Source organism: Oncorhynchus clarkii, chromosome 21 (genome assembly GCF_045791955.1).
Source record: "Oncorhynchus clarkii lewisi isolate Uvic-CL-2024 chromosome 21, UVic_Ocla_1.0, whole genome shotgun sequence".
NCBI classification, from domain to species: Eukaryota; Metazoa; Chordata; class Actinopteri; order Salmoniformes; family Salmonidae; genus Oncorhynchus; species Oncorhynchus clarkii.
The window spans coordinates 6,844,671-6,866,181 of record NC_092167.1 but is presented as its reverse complement, the minus strand read 5'-3'; the positions used below and the strand labels follow the sequence as shown (position 1 = coordinate 6,866,181).

Genomic DNA, 21,511 nt, shown 5'->3' with positions numbered 1-21,511 from the left:
AATCAAACACTATGGTCGACGCTATGGACGCACAAACACACACGAAAACACACACATGCGCGCATGACAATAGCCACACACACACGCGTGTGAGGGACAGGATGACAAGAGCTCCCTAATCATCTCTCCACCAGCTGATGTTCTGAGGCTCCTGTTGATGGGGTCACTGAACCCCACTGCCAGGGAGAACAAGTGGAACACAACTTGACAACAACTAAAGTCTCCTTTCCTTGTGTAACACCACAACACATCTGGTTCTACTCCTTTCATTTCCACCGCAGGCTGTTGTGTTTACTTGGAGGTAATAAAAAAACTAACAAGTTTGTGGTTTTTATATAGTGTAGCGATTTCAAACCAAATTTGATTTGTCATACGCTTTGCAAACAACAGGTGTAGACTAACAGTGACATGCTTAAAGGCCCTTCCAACAATGCAGAAAGATTTATTTTGAAAAAGTAATAACACGAGGAATAAATACAATGAGTAATGATAACGTGGCTAAATACACAGGGTACCAGCACAGAGTCAATGTGCAGGGGTACAAGGTCGATATTACCATGTTCGATAAAAGTTATTACGCATAGATAATAAACAGCGAGTAGTTGCAGCATGTGAAGAGTGTGAATGTATGTGTGTTTGTGTGTGTGTTTGTGGCATCAAAATGTATGTGTGTGCACGTTGTGTGTTTGTGTGTCTTGGAGTGTCAGTGTAGTATGTGTGAGTGTGTGGTTAGAGTCCAGTGAGTGTACATCGAACCTGTGCAAGAGAGTAAGAATGAAATAAAGCAGCTTTATGGCTTGAACATGTTCAGGAGCATTCTGGTCCCAGACTAGACAGCCTTATGGCTTGAACATGTTCAGGAGCATTCTGGTCCCAGACTAGACAGCCTTGTGGCTTGAACATGTTCAGGAGCATTCTGGTCCCAGACTAGGCAGCCTTATGGCTTGAAGCTGTTCAGGAGCATTCTGGTCCCAGACTAGGCAGCCTTATGGCTTGAAGCTGTTCAGGAGCATTCTGGTCCCAGACTAGGCAGCCTTATGGCTTGAAGCTGTTCAGGAGCATTCTGGTCCCAGACTAGGCAGCCTTATGGCTTGAACCTGTTCAGGAGCATTCTGGTCCCAGACTAGGCAGCCTTATGGCTTGAAGCTGTTCAGGAGCATTCTTGTCCCAGACTAGGCAGCCTTATGGCTTGAAGCTGTTCAGGAGCATTCTGGTCCCAGACTAGGCAGCCTTATGGCTTGAAGCTGTTCAGGAGCATTCTGGTCCCAGACTAGGCAGCCTTATGGCTTGAAGCTGTTCAGGAGCATTCTGGTCCCAGACTAGGCAGCCTTATGGCTTGAAGCTGTTCAGGAGCATTCTGGTCCCAGACTAGGCAGCCTTATGGCTTGAACCTGTTCAGGAGCATTCTGGTCCCAGACTAGGCAGCCTTATGGCTTGAAGCTGTTCAGGAGCATTCTTGTCCCAGACTAGGCAGCCTTATGGCTTGAAGCTGTTCAGGAGCATTCTGGTCCCAGACTAGGCAGCCTTATGGCTTGAACCTGTTCAGGAGCATTCTGGTCCCAGACTAGGCAGCCTTATGGCTTGAAGCTGTTCAGGAGCATTCTGGTCCCAGACTAGGCAGCCTTATGGCTTGAAGCTGTTCAGGAGCATTATGGTCCCAGACTAGGCAGCCTTATGGCTTGAACCTGTTCAGGAGCATTATGGTCCCAGACTAGGCAGCCTTATGGCTTGAACCTGTTCAGGAGCATTCTGGTCCCAGACTAGGCAGCCTTATGGCTTGAACCTGTTCAGGAGCATTCTGGACCCAGACTAGGCAGCCTTATGGCTTGAAGCTGTTCAGGAGCATTCTGGTCCCAGACTAGGCAGCCTTATGGCTTGAAGCTGTTCAGGAGCATTCTGGTCCCAGACTAGGCAGCCTTATGGCTTGAACCTGTTCAGGAGCATTCTGGTCCCAGACTAGGCAGCCTTATGGCTTGAAGCTGTTCAGGAGCATTCTTGTCCCAGACTAGGCAGCCTTATGGCTTGAAGCTGTTCAGGAGCATTCTGGTCCCAGACTAGGCAGCCTTATGGCTTGAACCTGTTCAGGAGCATTCTGGTCCCAGACTAGGCAGCCTTATGGCTTGAAGCTGTTCAGGAGCATTCTGGTCCCAGACTAGACAGCTTTATGGCTTGAACATGTTCAGGAGCATTCTGGTCCCAGACTAGGCAGCCTTGTGGCTTGAACCTGTTCAGGCGCATTCTGGTCCCAGACTAGGCAGCCTTACGGCTTGAAGCTGTTCAGGAGCATTCTGGTCCCAGACTAGGCAGCCTTACGGCTTGAAGCTGTTCAGGAGCATTCTGGTCCCAGACTAGGCAGCCTTACGGCTTGAACCTGTTCAGGAGCATTCTGGTCCCAGACTAGGCAGCCTTATGGCTTGAAGCTGTTCAGGAGCATTCTTGTCCCAGACTAGGCAGCCTTATGGCTTGAAGCTGTTCAGGAGCATTCTGGTCCCAGACTAGGCAGCCTTATGGCTTGAACCTGTTCAGGAGCATTCTGGTCCCAGACTAGGCAGCCTTATGGCTTGAACCTGTTCAGGAGCATTCTGGTCCCAGACTAGGCAGCCGTATGGCTTGAAGCTGTTCAGGAGCATTCTGGTCCCAGACTAGGCAGCCTTATGGCTTGAAGCTGTTCAGGAGCATTCTGGTCCCAGACTAGGCAGCCTTATGGCTTGAAGCTGTTCAGGAGCATTCTGGTCCCAGACTAGGCAGCATTATGGATTGAAGCTGTTCAGGAGCATTCTGGTCCCAGACTAGGCAGCCTTATGGCTTGAACCTGTTCAGGAGCATTCTGGTCCCAGACTAGGCAGCCCTTGAACCTGCTCAGGAGCATTCTGGTCCCAGACTAGGCAGCCTTATGGCTTGAAGCTGTTCAGGAGCATTCTGGTCCCAGACTAGGCAGCCTTATGGCTTGAAGCTGTTCAGGAGCATTCTGGTCCCAGACTAGGCAGTCTTATGGCTTGAACCTGTTCAGGCGCATTCTGGTCCCAGACTAGACAGCCTTATGGCTTGAACCTGTTCAGGAGCATTCTGGTCCCAGACTAGACAGCTTTATGGCTTGAACATGTTCAGGAGCATTCTGGTCCCAGACTAGGCAGCCTTATGGCTTGAACCTGTTCAGGCGCATTCTGGTCCCAGACTAGGCAGCCTTATGGCTTGAACCTGTTCAGGCGCATTCTGGTCCCAGACTAGGCAGCCTTATGGCTTGAACCTGTTCAGGAGCATTCTGGTCCCAGACTAGGCAGCCTTATGGCTTGAAGCTGTTCAGGAGCATTCTTGTCCCAGACTAGGCAGCCTTATGGCTTGAACCTGTTCAGGAGCATTCTGGTCCCAGACTAGGCAGCCTTATGGCTTGAACCTGTTCAGGAGCATTCTGGTCCCAGACTAGGCAGCCTTATGGCTTGAAGCTGTTCAGGAGCATTCTGGTCCCAGACTAGGCAGCCTTATGGCTTGAAGCTGTTCAGGAGCATTCTGGTCCCAGACTAGGCAGCCTTATGGCTTGAAGCTGTTCAGGAGCATTCTGGTCCCAGACTAGGCAGCCTTATGGCTTGAAGCTGTTCAGGAGCATTCTGGTCCCAGACTAGGCAGCCTTATGGCTTGAAGCTGTTCAGGAGCATTCTGGTCCCAGACTAGGCAGCCTTATGGCTTGAAGCTGTTCAGGAGCATTTTGGTCCCAGACTAGGCAGCCTTATGGCTTGAAGCTGTTCAGGAGCATTCTTGTCCCAGACTAGGCAGCCTTATGGCTTGAAGCTGTTCAGGAGCATTCTGGTCCCAGACTAGGCAGCCTTATGGCTTGAAGCTGTTCAGGAGCATTCTGGTCCCAGACTAGGCAGCCTTATGGCTTGAACCTGTTCAGGAGCATTCTGGTCCCAGACTAGGCAGCCTTATGGCTTGAACCTGTTCAGGAGCATTCTGGTCCCAGACTAGGCAGCCTTATGGCTTGAACCTGTTCAGGAGCATTCTGGTCCCAGACTAGGCAGCCTTATGGCTTGAACCTGTTCAGGAGCATTCTGGTCCCAGACTAGGCAGCCTTATGGCTTGAACCTGTTCAGGAGCATTCTGGTCCCAGACTAGGCAGCCTTATGGCTTGAAGCTGTTCAGGAGCATTCTTGTCCCAGACTAGGCAGCCTTATGGCTTGAAGCTGTTCAGGAGCATTCTGGTCCCAGACTAGGCAGCCTTATGGCTTGAACCTGTTCAGGAGCATTCTGGTCCCAGACTAGGCAGCCTTATGGCTTGAAGCTGTTCAGGAGCATTCTGGTCCCAGACTAGGCATCCTTATGGCTTGAACCTGTTCAGGAGCATTCTGGTCCCAGACTAGGCAGCCCTTGAACCTGCTCAGGAGCATTCTGGTCCCAGACTAGGCAGCCTTATGGCTTGAAGCTGTTCAGGAGCATTCTGGTCCCAGACTAGGCAGCCTTATGGCTTGAAGCTGTTCAGGAGCATTCTGGTCCCAGACTAGGCAGTCTTATGGCTTGAACCTGTTCAGGCGCATTCTGGTCCCTGACTAGACAGCCTTATGGCTTGAACCTGTTCAGGAGCATTCTGGTCCCAGACTAGACAGCTTTATGGCTTGAACATGTTCAGGAGCATTCTGGTCCCAGACTAGGCAGCCTTATGGCTTGAACCTGTTCAGGCGCATTCTGGTCCCAGACTAGGCAGCCTTATGGCTTGAAGCTGTTCAGGAGCATTCTGGTCCCAGACTAGGCAGCCTTATGGCTTGAACCTGTTCAGGCGCATTCTGGTCCCAGACTAGGCAGCCTTATGGCTTGAACCTGTTCAGGAGCATTCTGGTCCCAGACTAGGCAGCCTTATGGCTTGAAGCTGTTCAGGAGCATTCTTGTCCCAGACTAGGCAGCCTTATGGCTTGAACCTGTTCAGGAGCATTCTGGTCCCAGACTAGGCAGCCTTATGGCTTGAACCTGTTCAGGAGCATTCTGGTCCCAGACTAGGCAGCCTTATGGCTTGAAGCTGTTCAGGAGCATTCTGGTCCCAGACTAGGCAGCCTTATGGCTTGAAGCTGTTCAGGAGCATTCTGGTCCCAGACTAGGCAGCCTTATGGCTTGAAGCTGTTCAGGAGCATTCTGGTCCCAGACTAGGCAGCCTTATGGCTTGAAGCTGTTCAGGAGCATTCTGGTCCCAGACTAGGCAGCCTTATGGCTTGAAGCTGTTCAGGAGCATTCTGGTCCCAGACTAGGCAGCCTTATGGCTTGAAGCTGTTCAGGAGCATTCTTGTCCCAGACTAGGCAGCCTTATGGCTTGAAGCTGTTCAGGAGCATTCTGGTCCCAGACTAGGCAGCCTTATGGCTTGAAGCTGTTCAGGAGCATTCTGGTCCCAGACTAGGCAGCCTTATGGCTTGAACCTGTTCAGGCGCATTCTGGTCCCAGACTAGGCAGCCTTATGGCTTGAACCTGTTCAGGAGCATTCTGGTCCCAGACTAGGCAGCCTTATGGCTTGAAGCTGTTCAGGAGCATTCTTGTCCCAGACTAGGCAGCCTTATGGCTTGAACCTGTTCAGGAGCATTCTGGTCCCAGACTAGGCAGCCTTATGGCTTGAACCTGTTCAGGAGCATTCTGGTCCCAGACTAGGCAGCCTTATGGCTTGAAGCTGTTCAGGAGCATTCTGGTCCCAGACTAGGCAGCCTTATGGCTTGAAGCTGTTCAGGAGCATTCTGGTCCCAGACTAGGCAGCCTTATGGCTTGAAGCTGTTCAGGAGCATTCTGGTCCCAGACTAGGCAGCCTTATGGCTTGAAGCTGTTCAGGAGCATTCTGGTCCCAGACTAGGCAGCCTTATGGCTTGAAGCTGTTCAGGAGCATTCTGGTCCCAGACTAGGCAGCCTTATGGCTTGAAGCTGTTCAGGAGCATTCTTGTCCCAGACTAGGCAGCCTTATGGCTTGAAGCTGTTCAGGAGCATTCTGGTCCCAGACTAGGCAGCCTTATGGCTTGAAGCTGTTCAGGAGCATTCTGGTCCCAGACTAGGCAGCCTTATGGCTTGAACCTGTTCAGGAGCATTCTGGTCCCAGACTAGGCAGCCTTATGGCTTGAAGCTGTTCAGGAGCATTCTGGTCCCAGACTAGGCAGCCTTATGGCTTGAAGCTGTTCGGGAGCATTCTGGTCCCAGACTAGGCAGCCTTATGGCTTGAAGCTGTTCAGGAGCATTCTGGTCCCAGACTAGGCAGCCTTATGGCTTGAAGCTGTTCAGGAGCATTCTTGTCCCAGACTAGGCAGCCTTATGGCTTGAAGCTGTTCAGGAGCATTCTGGTCCCAGACTAGGCAGCCTTATGGCTTGAAGCTGTTCAGGAGCATTCTGGTCCCAGACTAGGCAGCCTTATGGCTTGAACCTGTTCAGGAGCATTCTGGTCCCAGACTAGGCAGCCTTATGGCTTGAACCTGTTCAGGAGCATTCTGGTCCCAGACTAGGCAGCCTTATGGCTTGAACCTGTTCAGGAGCATTCTGGTCCCAGACTAGGCAGCCTTATGGCTTGAAGCTGTTCAGGAGCATTCTTGTCCCAGACTAGGCAGCCTTATGGCTTGAAGCTGTTCAGGAGCATTCTGGTCCCAGACTAGGCAGCCTTATGGCTTGAACCTGTTCAGGAGCATTCTGGTCCCAGACTAGGCAGCCTTATGGCTTGAAGCTGTTCAGGAGCATTCTGGTCCCAGACTAGGCATCCTTATGGCTTGAAGCTGTTCAGGAGCATTCTGGTCCCAGACTAGGCAGCCTTATGGCTTGAAGCTGTTCAGGAGCATTCTGGTCCCAGACTAGGCAGCCTTATGGCTTGAAGCTGTTCAGGAGCATTCTGGTCCCAGACTAGGCAGCCTTATGGCTTGAAGCTGTTCAGGAGCATTCTGGTCCCAGACTAGGCAGCCTTATGGCTTGAAGCTGTTCAGGAGCATTCTGGTCCCAGACTAGGCAGCATTATGGATTGAAGCTGTTCAGGAGAATTTGGTCCTAGACTAGGCAGCCTTATGGCTTGAAGCTGTTCAGGAGCATTCTGGTCCCAGACTAGGCAGCCTTATGGCTTGAAGCTGTTCAGGAGCATTCTGGTCCCAGACTAGGCAGCCTTATGGCTTGAAGCTGTTCAGGAGCATTCTGGTCCCAGACTAGGCAGCATTATGGATTGAAGCTGTTCAGGAGCATTCTGGTCCCAGACTAGGCAGCCTTATGGCTTGAACCTGTTCAGGAGCATTCTGGTCCCAGACTAGGCAGCCCTTGAACCTGCTCAGGAGCATTCTGGTCCCAGACTAGGCAGCCTTATGGCTTGAAGCTGTTCAGGAGCATTCTGGTCCCAGACTAGGCAGCCTTATGGCTTGAACCTGTTCAGGAGAATTATGGTCCCAGACTAAGCAGCTTTATGGCTTAAAGCTGTTCAGGAGCATTATGGTCCCAGACTAGGCAGCCTTATGGCTTGAAGCTGTTCAGGAGCATTCTGGTCCCAGACTAGGCAGCCTTATGGCTTGAAGCTGTTCAGGAGCATTCTGGTCCCAGACTAGGCAGCCTTATGGCTTTAAGCTGTTTAGGAGCATTCTGGTCCCAGACTAGACAGCCTTATGGCTTTAAGCTGTTTAGGAGCATTCTGGTCCCAGACTAGGCAGCCTTATGGCTTGAAGCTGTTCAGGAGCATTCTGGTCCCAGACTAGGCAGCCTTATGGCTTGAAGCTGTTCAGGAGCATTCTGGTCCCAGACTAGGCAGCCTTATGGCTTGAAGCTGTTCAGGAGCATTCTGGTCCCAGACTAGGCAGCCTTATGGCTTGAAGCTGTTCAGGAGCATTCTGGTCCCAGACTAGGCAGCCTTATGGCTTGAAGCTGGTCAGGAGCCTTTTGATCCCAGACTTCGTGCTCTGGTACAGCTTGTCACCAGCTTTTAGCAGCTGGCTAATTATTTAACTGTGTGGTATCATCAGCTAATTACCTTCACAAGGTCTCTCTCTGCCTCCCTCTCCCCCTCTCTCCCTCCGAGCAGTGTCACATGCTGACTAGACCAGGCACGGGCGTGAGTCTGCGTGTGCCATCGTGCACATGTTGATTTTGTCCATCCACATCAGATGCGATCAGGACACGCAGGTTAAAATATCAAAATCAACTCTGAACCAACTATATTAATTTGGGGACAGGTCGAAACACATGAAACATTCACGACCATTTAGCTAGCTAGCTTGCTGTTGCTAGTTAATTTGTCCTGAGATAAACATTGGGTTGTTATTTTACATTAAATGCATAAGGTCTTTTTTTCTGGGTCTTTGTAGAATTTTGACCCATTTTAAGTCACATGTGTTCTCTACTCCGACATGTAATCCACTGATAAAAGAGAAAACCTAGTTAGTTTCCAGTAATCTCTCCTCCTTCAGGCTTCTTCTTCTTCTGACTTTATATGGCGGTTGGCAACCAACTTTATGGTGCATTACCACCACCAACTGGACTGGAGTACGGAACTCAGTTCATCTTTCAATCACCCACGTGGGTATATGATCCTAAAAACCAATGAGCAGGTGGGAGAGATGAGACTTGCATGCATGTCAAGCGTTAAAACCAAGTTCTATTTTAGCGTTTGGCAATGCAGACGCTCATTGACGTGCGCGATCAGTTTGGATGAAATTACTGAATAACATGTATGTGTACATTTATTTCGCAATGCTGGCGCATGTAACGTGATGCGCGTTGTGGTCAGCATGTTAGCATGGTAGGCTAACTACACCCAGCGTTCTATAGGCCTTCTTCGGCATGCTAGCATTAACCAATTACATCTGACGTATGCAGCGTAAGACATTTACAGGCCCATTTCACTACTGCAATGAGTCGTGCTAGTGAATCGGCTTACTGCCTGCTACCTTGAATCATTGGGAACAAATATTTATTATACAACAAGTGATACAGTGCGCCAGCCGAGCGAGCCTTGGCGGGTTCCCTGCCCACCTGGAGACAAAAGACTGGGTCAAACCACCCAATTACATTCAATTGCTTCTTTGTGGTGCCAAATAAAGGGAAGGGATATATTTTTTGTTAAATAATTTTGTGGATTTGAATGACCAGGAGTTAATTAAGACCCAAACATGGCCACACTTCACAAACTTCCACTGGTCTTTTCCCTCTTTTTCTCCATCCCTCCCTTAGATATTAATGGATTCAATACCCACAATGCAGTGGGGCTTCAGCAGAGGGTAATGACATGTCCGGGCTTTTAATCAAACCTGCAGGACCAATCCGAGTGACACAGATTAGCGTGTCACTGTTCATTACCGTGGCAACTGTCACCGTGGTGGCGGGGGTTTGGGAGTCGTTCATGACGATTCAGGCCAAGTGACCTCTGACACGTTGGCCCACGTCATGCCGCCGCAGTGGCAAGGGAACAGGAAGAGAGAACACACACAGAATGCCAATCACAGCGCTGCTTTCACAACAACTATGCAGAAGTGGCCTTCCACATGGTGCTCGCCCACATAAACATTCTCCCCCGCTGTGCCCTAGGTGGATGACCTTCAGTGAGCAACCAACCATTCCTGTTTCTTCCACTTGAACGCAGGTATGTGACTGCTGTTGCTGCTTGGACACAGAGACGTGAGAGAACGAGAGGAGTTAGGGTTTCCGAGCTCCCTGTGTCCGGCTCCAAAAAGCAGAGACAGCAAATCATCAGTCCTCTACTCCTGAAAAGGAAAACTGTTCTATATGGACAACAACAGTGTTCCAAAAGGAGGACAACAACAGTGTTCCAAAAGGAGGACAACAACAGGCTTCCAAAAGGACAATAATAGTGTCCAAAAGGAGGACAACAACAGTGTTCCAAAAGGAGGACAACAACAGTGTTCCAAAAGGAGGACAACAACAGGCTTCCAAAAGGACAATAATAGTGTCCAAAAGGAGGACAACAACAGTGTCCCAAAAGGAGTACAACAACATTGTTCCAAAAGGACAATAACAGTCTTCCAAAAGGAGGACAACAACAGTGTTCCAAAAGGAGGACAACAAAAGTGTTCCAAAAGGACAACAACAGTGTCCCAAAAGTAGGACAACAACAGTGTCCCAAAAGGAGGACAACAACAGTGTCCCAAAAGGAGGACAACAACAGTGTCCCAAAAGAAGGACAACAACAGTGTCCCAAAAGGAGGACAACAACAGTGTCCCAAAAGGAGGACAACAACAGTGTCCCAAAAGGAGGACAATAACAGTGTCCAAAAGGAGGACAATTACAGTGTTCCAAAAGGAGGACAACAGGCTTCTAAAAGGACAATAATAGTGTCCAAAGGGGAGGACAACAACAGTGTTCAAAAGGACAATAACAGTGTTCAAAAGGACAATAACAGTGCCCCAAAAGGACGACAACAGTGTCCCAAAAGGAGGACGACAACAGTGTCCCAAAAGGAGGACAACAACAGTGTCCCAAAAGGAGGACAACAACAGTGTCCCAAAAGGAGGACAACAACAGTGTCCCAAAAGGAGGACAACAACAGTGTCCCAAAAGGAGGACAACAACAGTGTCCCAAAAGGAGGACAATAACAGTGTCCCAAAAGGAGGACAATAACAGTGTCCCAAAAGGAGGACAATAACAGTGTCCCAAAAGGACAATAACAGTGTTCAAAAGGACAATAACAGTGCCCCAAAAGGACGACAACAGTGTCCCAAAAGGAGGACAACAACAGTGTCCCAAAAGGAGGACAACAGTGTCCCAAAAGGAGGACAACAACAGTGTCCCAAAAGGAGGACAACAACAGTGTCCCAAAAGGAGGACAACAACAGTGTCCCAAAAGGAGGACAACAACAGTGTCCCAAAAGGAGGACAACAACAGTGTCCCAAAAGGAGGACAACAACAGTGTCCCAAAAGGAGGACAACAACAGTGTCCCAAAAGGAGGACAACAACAGTGTCCCAAAAGGAGGACAACAACAGTGTCCCAAAAGGAGGACAACAACAGTGTCCCAAAAGGAGGACAACAACAGTGTCCCAAAAGGAGGAAAACAACAGTGTCCCAAAAGGACAATAACAGTGTTCAAAAGGACAATAACAGTGTCCAAAAGGAGGACAATAAGTGTCCCAAAAGGAGGACAATAACAGTGTCCCAAAAGGAGGACAATAACAGTGTCCCAAAAGGAGGACAACAGGCTTCCAAAAGGACAATAATAGTGTCCAAAAGGAGGACAACAGTGTCCAAAAGGAGGACAACAACAGTGTCCCAAAGGAGTACAACAACAGTGTTCCAAAAGGAGTACAACAGTGTTCCAAAAGGACAATAACAGTGTTCCAAAAGGACAATAAGTGTTCAAAAGGACAATAACAGTCTTCCAAAAGGACAATAACAGTCTTCCAAAAGGACAATAACAGTCTTCCAAAAGGACAATAACAGTCTTCCAAAAGGATATTAACAGTGTTCCAAAAGGACGACAACAACAACAGTGTCCCAAAAGGACGACAACAACAACAGTGTCCCAAAAGGACGGCAACAAGAGTGTCCCAAAAGGAGGACAACAACAGTGTCCCAAAAGGAGGACAACAACAGTGTTCCAAAAGGAGGACAACAACAGTGTCCCAAAAGGACGACAACAACAGTGTTTAAAAGGAAAATAACAGTGTTTCAAAAGGACAATAACAGTCTTACAAAAGGACAATAACAGTCTTACAAAAGGACAATAACAGTCTTACAAAAGGACAATAACAGTCTTACAAAAGGACAATAACAGTCTTACAAAAGGAGGACAACAGTGTTCCAAAAGGACAATAACAGTGTTCCAATAGGACAATAACAGTGTTCAAAAGGACAATAACAGTCTTCCAAAAAGACAACAGTTCCAAAAGGAGGACAACAACAGTGTCCCAAAAGGAGGACAACAACAGTGTCCCAAAAGGAGGACAACAACAGTGTCCCAAAAGGAGGACAATAACAGTGTCCCAAAAGGAGGACAATAACAGTGTCCCAAAAGGACAATAACAGTGTTCCAAAAGGAGGACAACAACAATGTCCAAAAGGAGGACAACAACAGTGTCCAAAAGGACGACAACAACAGTGTCCCAAAAGGAGGACAATAACAGTGTTCAAAAGGAGGACAACAACAATGTCCAAAAGGAGGACAACAACAGTGTCCAAAAGGACGACAACAACAGTGTTCAAAAGGACAACAACATTGTTCAAAAGGACAACAACATTGTTCAAAAATACAATAACATTGTTCAAAAAGACAATAACATTGTTCAAAAAGAGGACAACAACAATGTCCAAAAGGAGGACAACAACAATGTCCAAAAGGAGGACAACAACAGTGTCCAAAAGGACGACAACAACAGTGTTCAAAAGGACAACAACATTGTTCAAAAGGACAACAACATTGTTCAAAAATACAATAACATTGTTCAAAAAGACAATAACATTGTTCAAAAAGACAATAACAGTGTTCAAATCAAATCAAAATGTATTTGTCACATACACATGGTTAGCAGATGTTAATGCGAAATGCTTGTGCTTCTAGTTCCAACAATGCAGTAATAACCAACGAGTAATCTAACCTAACCTAAGGTCCACATGGCATGGTGTTTAACATGGGATAATCATGCTATGCTAGTGAAGCATGAATAGTCAGTAGTGACAAATAGTAAGAGATAGCTGAACCAAAGCCTAAGGGTGAACTGTGCCTTGCTGATGTCACAGCCAAACCCCTTGAGGTACTGAAGAGTAGACTGACTGATTTACTAAAACCACAACCGGCATTATATACAAATGTGCAAAGAAATATGAACTAATGAATGAAATGAACTAACTAATAACGAACAAAGTTAAAAACACTGCAGAGTGTGAAGAGAGGAAACGTGAGTCTGGAAGGGCTTGCAGCAGTACTGGTATAGACTGGAATGGGAGGTCATTTAGAATGTCCTGGCAGACTAAGAGACATTACATTCAGAAAATTCCCTTTTACACACACACACACACACACACACACACACACACACACACACACACACACACACACACACACACACACACACACACACACACACACACACACACACAGAGAGAGAGAACCAGGGGGATGGGGACATTGGGAACATTGATTAAAGGTGACAGCATGTCAATTCCAATAGAGTGTGTTCGGCCCGGGGGAGACCAAATCTCCATCAACACCCAGAGCACAGACACACACACACTGCTGCATACTCACACACACTGGTGCATACTTACACACACACTGGTGCATACTCACACACATACACACTGGCGCATAATCACACACACACACACTGGCGCATACTCACACACACACACACACACACACACACTGGCACATACTCACACACACACACACACACACTGGCGCATACTCACACACACACACACACACTGGCGCATACTCACACACACACACACACACACACACACACACTGGCGCATACTCACACACACACACACACACACACACACACACAATGGCGCATACTCACACACACACACACAATGGCGCATACTCACACACACACACACACACACACACACACTGGAGCATACTCACACACACACACTGGCGCACACACACAATGGCGCATACTCACACACACACACACACACAATGGCGCATACTCACACACACACACTCACACACACTGGCGCATACTCACACACACACACACTGGTGCACACACATACACACACACTGGTGCATACTCACACACACACACTGGTGCATACTCACACACACACACACTGGCGCATACTCACACACACACACACACACTGGTGCACACACACACACACACTGGCGCATACTCACACACACATACATACACACACTGGCGCATACTCACACACACACTGGCGCATACTCACACACACACACACACACACACTGGCGCATACTCACACACACACACACACTGGTGCATACTCACACACACACACACACTGGTGCATACTCACACACACACACACACTGGTGCATACTCACACACACACACACACTGGTGCATACTCACACACACACACTGGTGCATACTCACACACACACACACTGGTGCATACTCACACACACACACACACTGGTGCATACTCACACACACACACACACTGGTGCATACTCACACACACACACACACTGGTGCATACTCACACACACACACACACTGGTGCATACTCACACACACACTGGTGCATACTCACACACACACTGGTGCATACTCACACACACACACACACTGGTGCATACTCACACACACACTGGTGCATACTCACACACACACTGGTGCATACTCACACACACACTGGTGCATACTCACACACACACTGGTGCATACTCACACACACACTGGTGCATACTCACACACACACTGGTGCATACTCACACACACACTGGTGCATACTCACACACACACTGGTGCATACTCACACACACACTGGTGCATACTCACACACACACTGGTGCATACTCACACACACACTGGTGCATACTCACACACACACTGGTGCATACTCACACACACACTGGTGCATACTCACACACACACTGGTGCATACTCACACACACACTGGTGCATACTCACACACACACTGGTGCATACTCACACACACACTGGTGCATACTCACACACACACTGGTGCATACTCACACACACACACTGGGGCATACAAACACACACGAGAAGAGTGAGATGAGGGTAGTAGGGTGCACAGACAGACACACACACACGTTGGATGAATCCACACTGCTGTCATTGTCTGTTCTACACTACACAGTGAACTATCACTCGAGGTTTGACATGCCCACAGACCTCCACATCAGCTTCAGTCTAAACCATTTCCAACAACCCTGCTACTCCTTCTCTGGTGTAGGTTATACACTAGCGTACTTGTCTCATACTGGTTTTATCAAACTACTCTACCCAGAAGCCTTTGCCCTAAACTTCAAGTACTTCGCTTGCAGCCTGTTGAAACAAGTTTTCAAACCTATCACACAATGAAAAGTACAGCACTATTCATTAGCAATTGAGGTAATTGACATTTTGAAAATACGCAGCTGTGGAACAGCTAGTCATATCTGTCTAGAGCTGGAGGAGAACATGAATGTAGGGAGAGCGTATGGAGCAGCCTCTCTCCAGTTACACCACCCACATATGTAGTTTCATTGTTAATTCATTATTCAATAGTGCTCTGCAAACAATACAAATCAATACAAGTGCTTGTTATTAATAAAAGTGCCCTTTGCAGATCAATCTAAGCCTCTATTACGTTCCTAATGAAGGGGCCTTGAGAAGTGAATGCCTCACTAAATAAATGGCTGCTCTGTTGTCATGTTTCCCTTCTCGAGTCTACATCTTATATGATGAGTGAACCTCGAACGTTCGTCACCAAACACTCAGAGAAAACAAACTGAGCCCAAACTATGCTTGTTTGATGGGAGACACGAGACAAAGCCTCCCAAGAAGATTCAATAAAGTAAATATAGGCTACATGTTCACCTGAACTTCAAAACATTCAGACCCAGTTCCCAATCCTACATTCAATAACAAAGATGCACCATTCCTCCAATTCAATCATCCAACGACAAGGTATTCACTCAGGTCAGGACATAACAAACCACTACCTCATCCCCACTAGACTTGATTTGTAAACCAATTCCAATACCAGGCTTTCCTTACAATGATGAGCACAGCGTTGTATTAATGAGTAGTGATATTAGGTTGATGGGGTTGGTGGGCCTGTGGGTGACCCCGGATTCCTCTGGCTCAACCGTTGCCACGGTGTGTCGAGGGAACTATTCGAGGCTGGAAAAGACGAACCAGCCTGGCAAATCAGAGTGCCACTCCAGCCAGCCAATCCATCCCAGCACTAGACCACTCAACCTAACTAGGGGCTCAATAGTGCAGCTGTAAGAACACGGTCATACGCAACCTAGGCCTGGTACGCGGTCGCCAACACAATGACAATCCACACAACGCTTTCTGTAATGGAGACGCGATCTAAGTCTACTATGCATTCATCAGCCACATAGAATATGAATGACAATGACATAAATGAATACAATCATTGTATTTGTATGGACAACACACTCTGGCAAGCCGTGCAACACTTACTGTACATGACAGTGTGCAACACCTAGACCCACACAACACACATCGATGACCTGTGGTGTGATGGTGTAGTGCGCAATTTACTGATGGCGCTTTACATACATGTGTACAGCCATGTTAATGAACTGTTAGCAGGACAGAACATGACGTCTATACACAGTGCATCCATCATGGAGCAGCTGTATTAGTAATGACTAGAAGCATGTTTACAGCCATGTTAATGAACTGTTAGGAGGACAGAACATGACGTCTATACACAGTGCATCCATCATGGAGCAGCTGTATTAGTAATGACTAGAAGCATGTTTACAGGAATTATTATCGCTGGTAAAAGTTTGAAAAACATGCACAGTGGGGGAGGAATCTGTAAAGTGCTTGGCTGATTGGCACATGGGAGGATATGAACAAGACCAATATCTACAGTGTGTGTGTGTGTGTGTGTGTGTGGAGCCAGAACGTGCGTTTTACACAATCTGAAATGCTGTTTTAATAAAACCATCGATCAAAAACAGGGAGGCATAAAATCCCCTCTCACTTGTCTTAAGGGCAAATGTTAATTTTTCAACCATCTGGGTGATGAGAGGGGTGGTGGCTGGTGGAGCTTAGAGAGAGATAGAGGGTTGACCATGACTGATTCGATGACAAAGACCGATGTTCTCGTCAGGTAACACACGGGGAGATGTGGGTTGAACGGTGAATTATTTGACTGATTGCAATCACTTAAGGTAAAAACACAATCCTCTGATCAAGACGAGCGCAGAGCAGGTGCCTCGTAGCAATTTTCTTATTTGGTGTTTATCACATTTCCTCCGGACACAATGAAGGAAAACCACAGGGCTTGTCTCTGATTGGATGGGTGCTTGATTAACAGGTGTCATTGGGGACCTTCACACCAGTACACTGGGGACAACGGTAAAATGTGAGGACATTTGACAGGTGGTATGATATATGGAGGAGACCTGGTTATCCTAGAACATTAACCCAATCACCGAGGTTAACAGGGGGAGGTTAAGCGAGAAGGGTGGATGTTTGTGTGGGGTTTTCACCTCACTGCCTTGAGCACAACACACACACACACACACACACACACACACACACACACACACACACACACACACACACACACACACACACACACACACACACACACACACACACACACACACACACACACACACACACACACACACACACACACACACACACACACACACACACACGGCCTTGGGAAGAAAAGGGGGGACAGGAGGGTGAGCTAGGACAGTACCTTCAAACACTGGAACAACACAATAACACGCTGGCTTATTGGCTCTAAGGACACACTGAAACACAATAGCCCAACAGAGGCCAATTTAACAATACTATACTAGGGCTGGGCCTATATACATACCAATCCCAACACACTAGGGCCTATATACATACCAATCCCAACACACTAGGGCCTATATACATACCAATCCCCACACACTAGGGCTGGGTCTATATACATACCAATCCCAACACACTAGGGCTGGGCCTATATACATACCAATCCCAACACACTAGGGCTGGGCTCTATATACATACCAATCCCAACACACTAGGGCTGGGCCTATATACATACCAATCCCAACACACTAGGGCTGGGTCTATATACATACCAATCCCAACACACTAGGGCTGGGTCTATATACATACCAATCCCAACACACTAGGGCTGGGCCTATATACATACCAATCTCAACACACTAGGGCTGGGCCTATATACATACCAATCCCAACACACTAGGGCTGGGCCGATATACATACCAATCCCAACACACTAGGGCTGGGCCTATATACATACCAATCCCAACACACTAGGGCTGGGTCTATATCACAGCACAGGAAACCACTGTGGCTCAGCCCACTCATCCAAGAGGTGTAGGGAGTAGTAGCACCTGGGGTCAGCTTTTAATATTGTGCACTAATGGATTGGGGGAGGGGAAGCTGATCCCAGATCTGCCATATAAGTAAGACTTGATTATTTTCAAAAGGCTAAACTCCAATGCCCACCCACCACACACTTACACACAGCAGACACACAAACACACACACAGACACACACAGCGGCGGTCTAACAAGCCGTGAGCTCTAACAGCCCTAATCCCTTTTTCCCACAGAGTCTCTCCCGGACAGCATCGAAATCTCCAGGACAAGGCGGGAGAGAACGCAGAGACACCTGGATGTGGTTACTTAGCAAATAGATTATGCATTAAAACTGAACAGGTGGTGCGGCTGGTGGTGAGTATTGGGGGGGGGGGGGGAAGTGAGCAGCTGGGAATTTAAACAGAGAGCGAGAGAGGAGGGTGAGTGAGATGAGGGCGGCGAGATTGAAAGAGAGAGAGAGACTCTCCTTAGCCTCTCATATAACAGCCAACATGTCCGTAGACGGTCGACAGCGGGCGGCGGCTGGGAGAGCAGCGGTGAGCTCCTCAACCCCTGACTTACATGACTCATTTCAGAAAATTACCCTTAAGCTCTCTCTGGTTGTAGCCCTTTTAACTTTTTCAAATTGACACAGGAGCTCATCCACCGTTCACTGGTTCTGAGTTAGAACTTGGCGCTTGCGTGCAAAGGAGTTTACCGTGGTGGACGCAATCGCCACCTGGATACCGAGGTGACCACAGCATGGCGTAACCATGGAAACAGAAGGAAAAGCATGCATGCGGAAAAATCTTGTGACACATGCAAAGATGAAGACACACATGAAGACACACACACACACCTCTGTTTTGATGCGACCCGGGCTCTCTCCATCATTCACATGAACACACACTACTCTCTCTTTTACACACACATACGTTAGCCCACTGGAGGAACCATTATAACACATGGAGCCTTATGCAACGCGGTCGTTTTCTGCTAGCGGTGTCAAACGGCGGTCATTAAGGCCGGGCTGCATCACATCCGGACGTGATTGGAAGTCCTATAGGGCGGCGCACAATTAGCCCAGCGTCGTCCGTGTTTGGCCGGGGTAGGCCGTCATTGTAAATAAGAATTTGTTCTTAACTGACTTGCCAAGTTAAATAAAAGGTTAAATAAAATGAAAACTAAAACATCATCAAGCTACAAGGACATCAGAAGGAAAACAAAGTGGCGCCATGTAATTAAAGCTGCTGTAGTCTGCCTGACGAGGGTGTGTGTGTGTGTGTGTGTGTATACAGTGCCTTCAGAAAGTATTCATACCCCTTGACTCATTCCACATTTTGTTTTGTTACTGCCTGAATTCAAAAAGGATTCAATATTTGTTTTCTTCACCCATCTACAAACAATACCCAATAATGACAAAGTGAAAACATGTTTTTAGACATTTTTGCATATGTATTGAATAATTATATAATTATTCACACCCCTTAGAACCACTTTTGGCAGCAATTACAGCTGTGTGTCTTTCTGGGTAAGGCTCTAAGAGCTTTGCACACCTGGATTGTACAATACTTGCACATTCTTTTGAAAATTATTCAAGCTCTGTCAAGTTGGTTGTTGATCATTGCGAGAATTGGCTAGACAGCAATTCCAGTGTCTGGTGGAAAGCAGACTGAACAATGTTTTCCTCTAGAATTTTGCCTGTGCTTAGCTCTATTCATTATCTTTTGATCATAAAAAAACTCCCTAGTCCTTGCCGGTGACAAGCACACCCATAACATGATGCAGCCAACACCATGCTTGAAAATATGAAGAGTGGTACTCAGTGATGTGTAGTGTTGTGTTTGCCCCAAAAATAACACTTTGTATTCAGGAATTAAAGTTAATTTCTTTGCCAAATTTTTAGCAGTTTTACTTTAGTGCCTTACTGCAAACACGATGCATGTTTTGGAATATTTGCATTCTGTACAGACTTCCTTCTTTTCACTCTGTCAATTAGGTTTGTATTGTGGAGTATTTACAATGTTGTTGATCCATCCTCAGTTCTCTATCATAGCCATTAAACTCTGACTGTTCTAAAGTCCCCATTGGCTTCATGGTGAAATCCCTGAGCGATTTCCTTCCTCTCCGGCAACTGAGTTAGAAAGGACACCTGTATCTTTGTAGTTACTGGGTGTATTGATACATCATCCAAAGTGTAATTAATAACTTCACCATGCTCAAAGGGATATTCAATGTTTTTACCCCTCTACAAATAGGTGCCATTCATTGCGAGGCATTGCAAAACCGCCCTTGTCTTTGTGGTTGAATCTGTGTTTGAAATGTACTGCTGGACTGAAGGACCTTACAGATAATTAATTATGTGTGGGGTACAGAGACGAGGTAGTCATTGAAAAATCAAGTTAAACACCATTATTGCACAAAGAGTGAGCCCATGCAACTTATTATGTGACATTTGAACTCCCGAACTTATTTAGCCAGGCCATAACACTACATTTCAATTCAATACATTTTAAATTCAGGCTGTAACAACAAAGTGTAGAAAAAGTCCAGGGGTGTGAATACTTAAGGCACTATGTGGTCCTCATTCATTAGGGCAGGAGGTTGCAAATGCATGGAAAAGAGGAATTAACTTCCCAACGCATCAGTGAGTGATGTTCTAAAAGACAGGACATTTTATATAATGTCCTTCAATGTTCCCGTACATAATTGTTCTTAAACAGTAGCTTGCTTAACTTTTCTGGAGCGCAAGGGTTCAAATGGGCTGTTCTAAGTGTGTGTTTTCTTCCCAGTGTATCACCTCTCTCTTCCCAGCGTATCGCCACTCTCTTCCCAGCGTATCGCCACTCTCTTCCCAGCGTATCGCCACTCTCTTCCCAGCGTATCGCCACTCTCTTCCCAGCGTATCGCCACTCTCTTCCCAGCGTATCGCCACTCTCTTCCCAGCGTATCGCCACTCTCTTCCCAGCGTATCGCCACTCTCTTCCCAGCGTATCGCCACTCTCTTCCCAGCGTATCGCCACTCTCTTCCCAGCGTATCGCCACTCTTCCCAGCGTATCTCTCTTCCCAGCGTATCGCCACTCTCTTCCCAGCGCGTATCGCCACTCTCTTCCCAGCGTATCGCCACTCTCTTCCCAGCGTATCGCCACTCTCTTCCCAGCGTATCGCCACTCTCTTCCCAGCGTATCGCCACTCTCTTCCCAGCGTATCGCCACTCTCTTCCCAGCGTATCGCCACTCTCTTCCCAGCGTATCGCGTATCGCCACTCTCTTCCCAGCGTATCGCCACTCTCTTCCCAGCTATCGCCACTCTCTTCCCAGCGTATCGCCACTCTCTTCCCAGCGTATCGCCACTCTCTTCCCAGCTCCCAGCGTATCACCTCTCTCTTCCCAGCGTATCACCTCTCTCTTCCCAGTGTATCACCTCTCTCTTCCCAGTGTATCACCTCTCTCTTCCCAGCGTATCACCTCTCTCTTCCCAGTGTATCACCTCTCTCTTCCCAGCGTATCACCACTCTCTTCCCAGCGTATCACCACTCTCTTGCCAGCGT

General features: G+C 47.6%; 1 protein-coding gene across 1 annotated transcript in view; it reads right to left on the bottom strand.

The window, feature by feature from the left end:
* The window catches only part of LOC139378428 (staphylococcal nuclease domain-containing protein 1), a gene marked incomplete at its 5' end in the record, with an annotated part of 274,769 nt that overhangs the window by 68,198 nt on the left and 185,060 nt on the right, over positions 1–21,511 (bottom strand).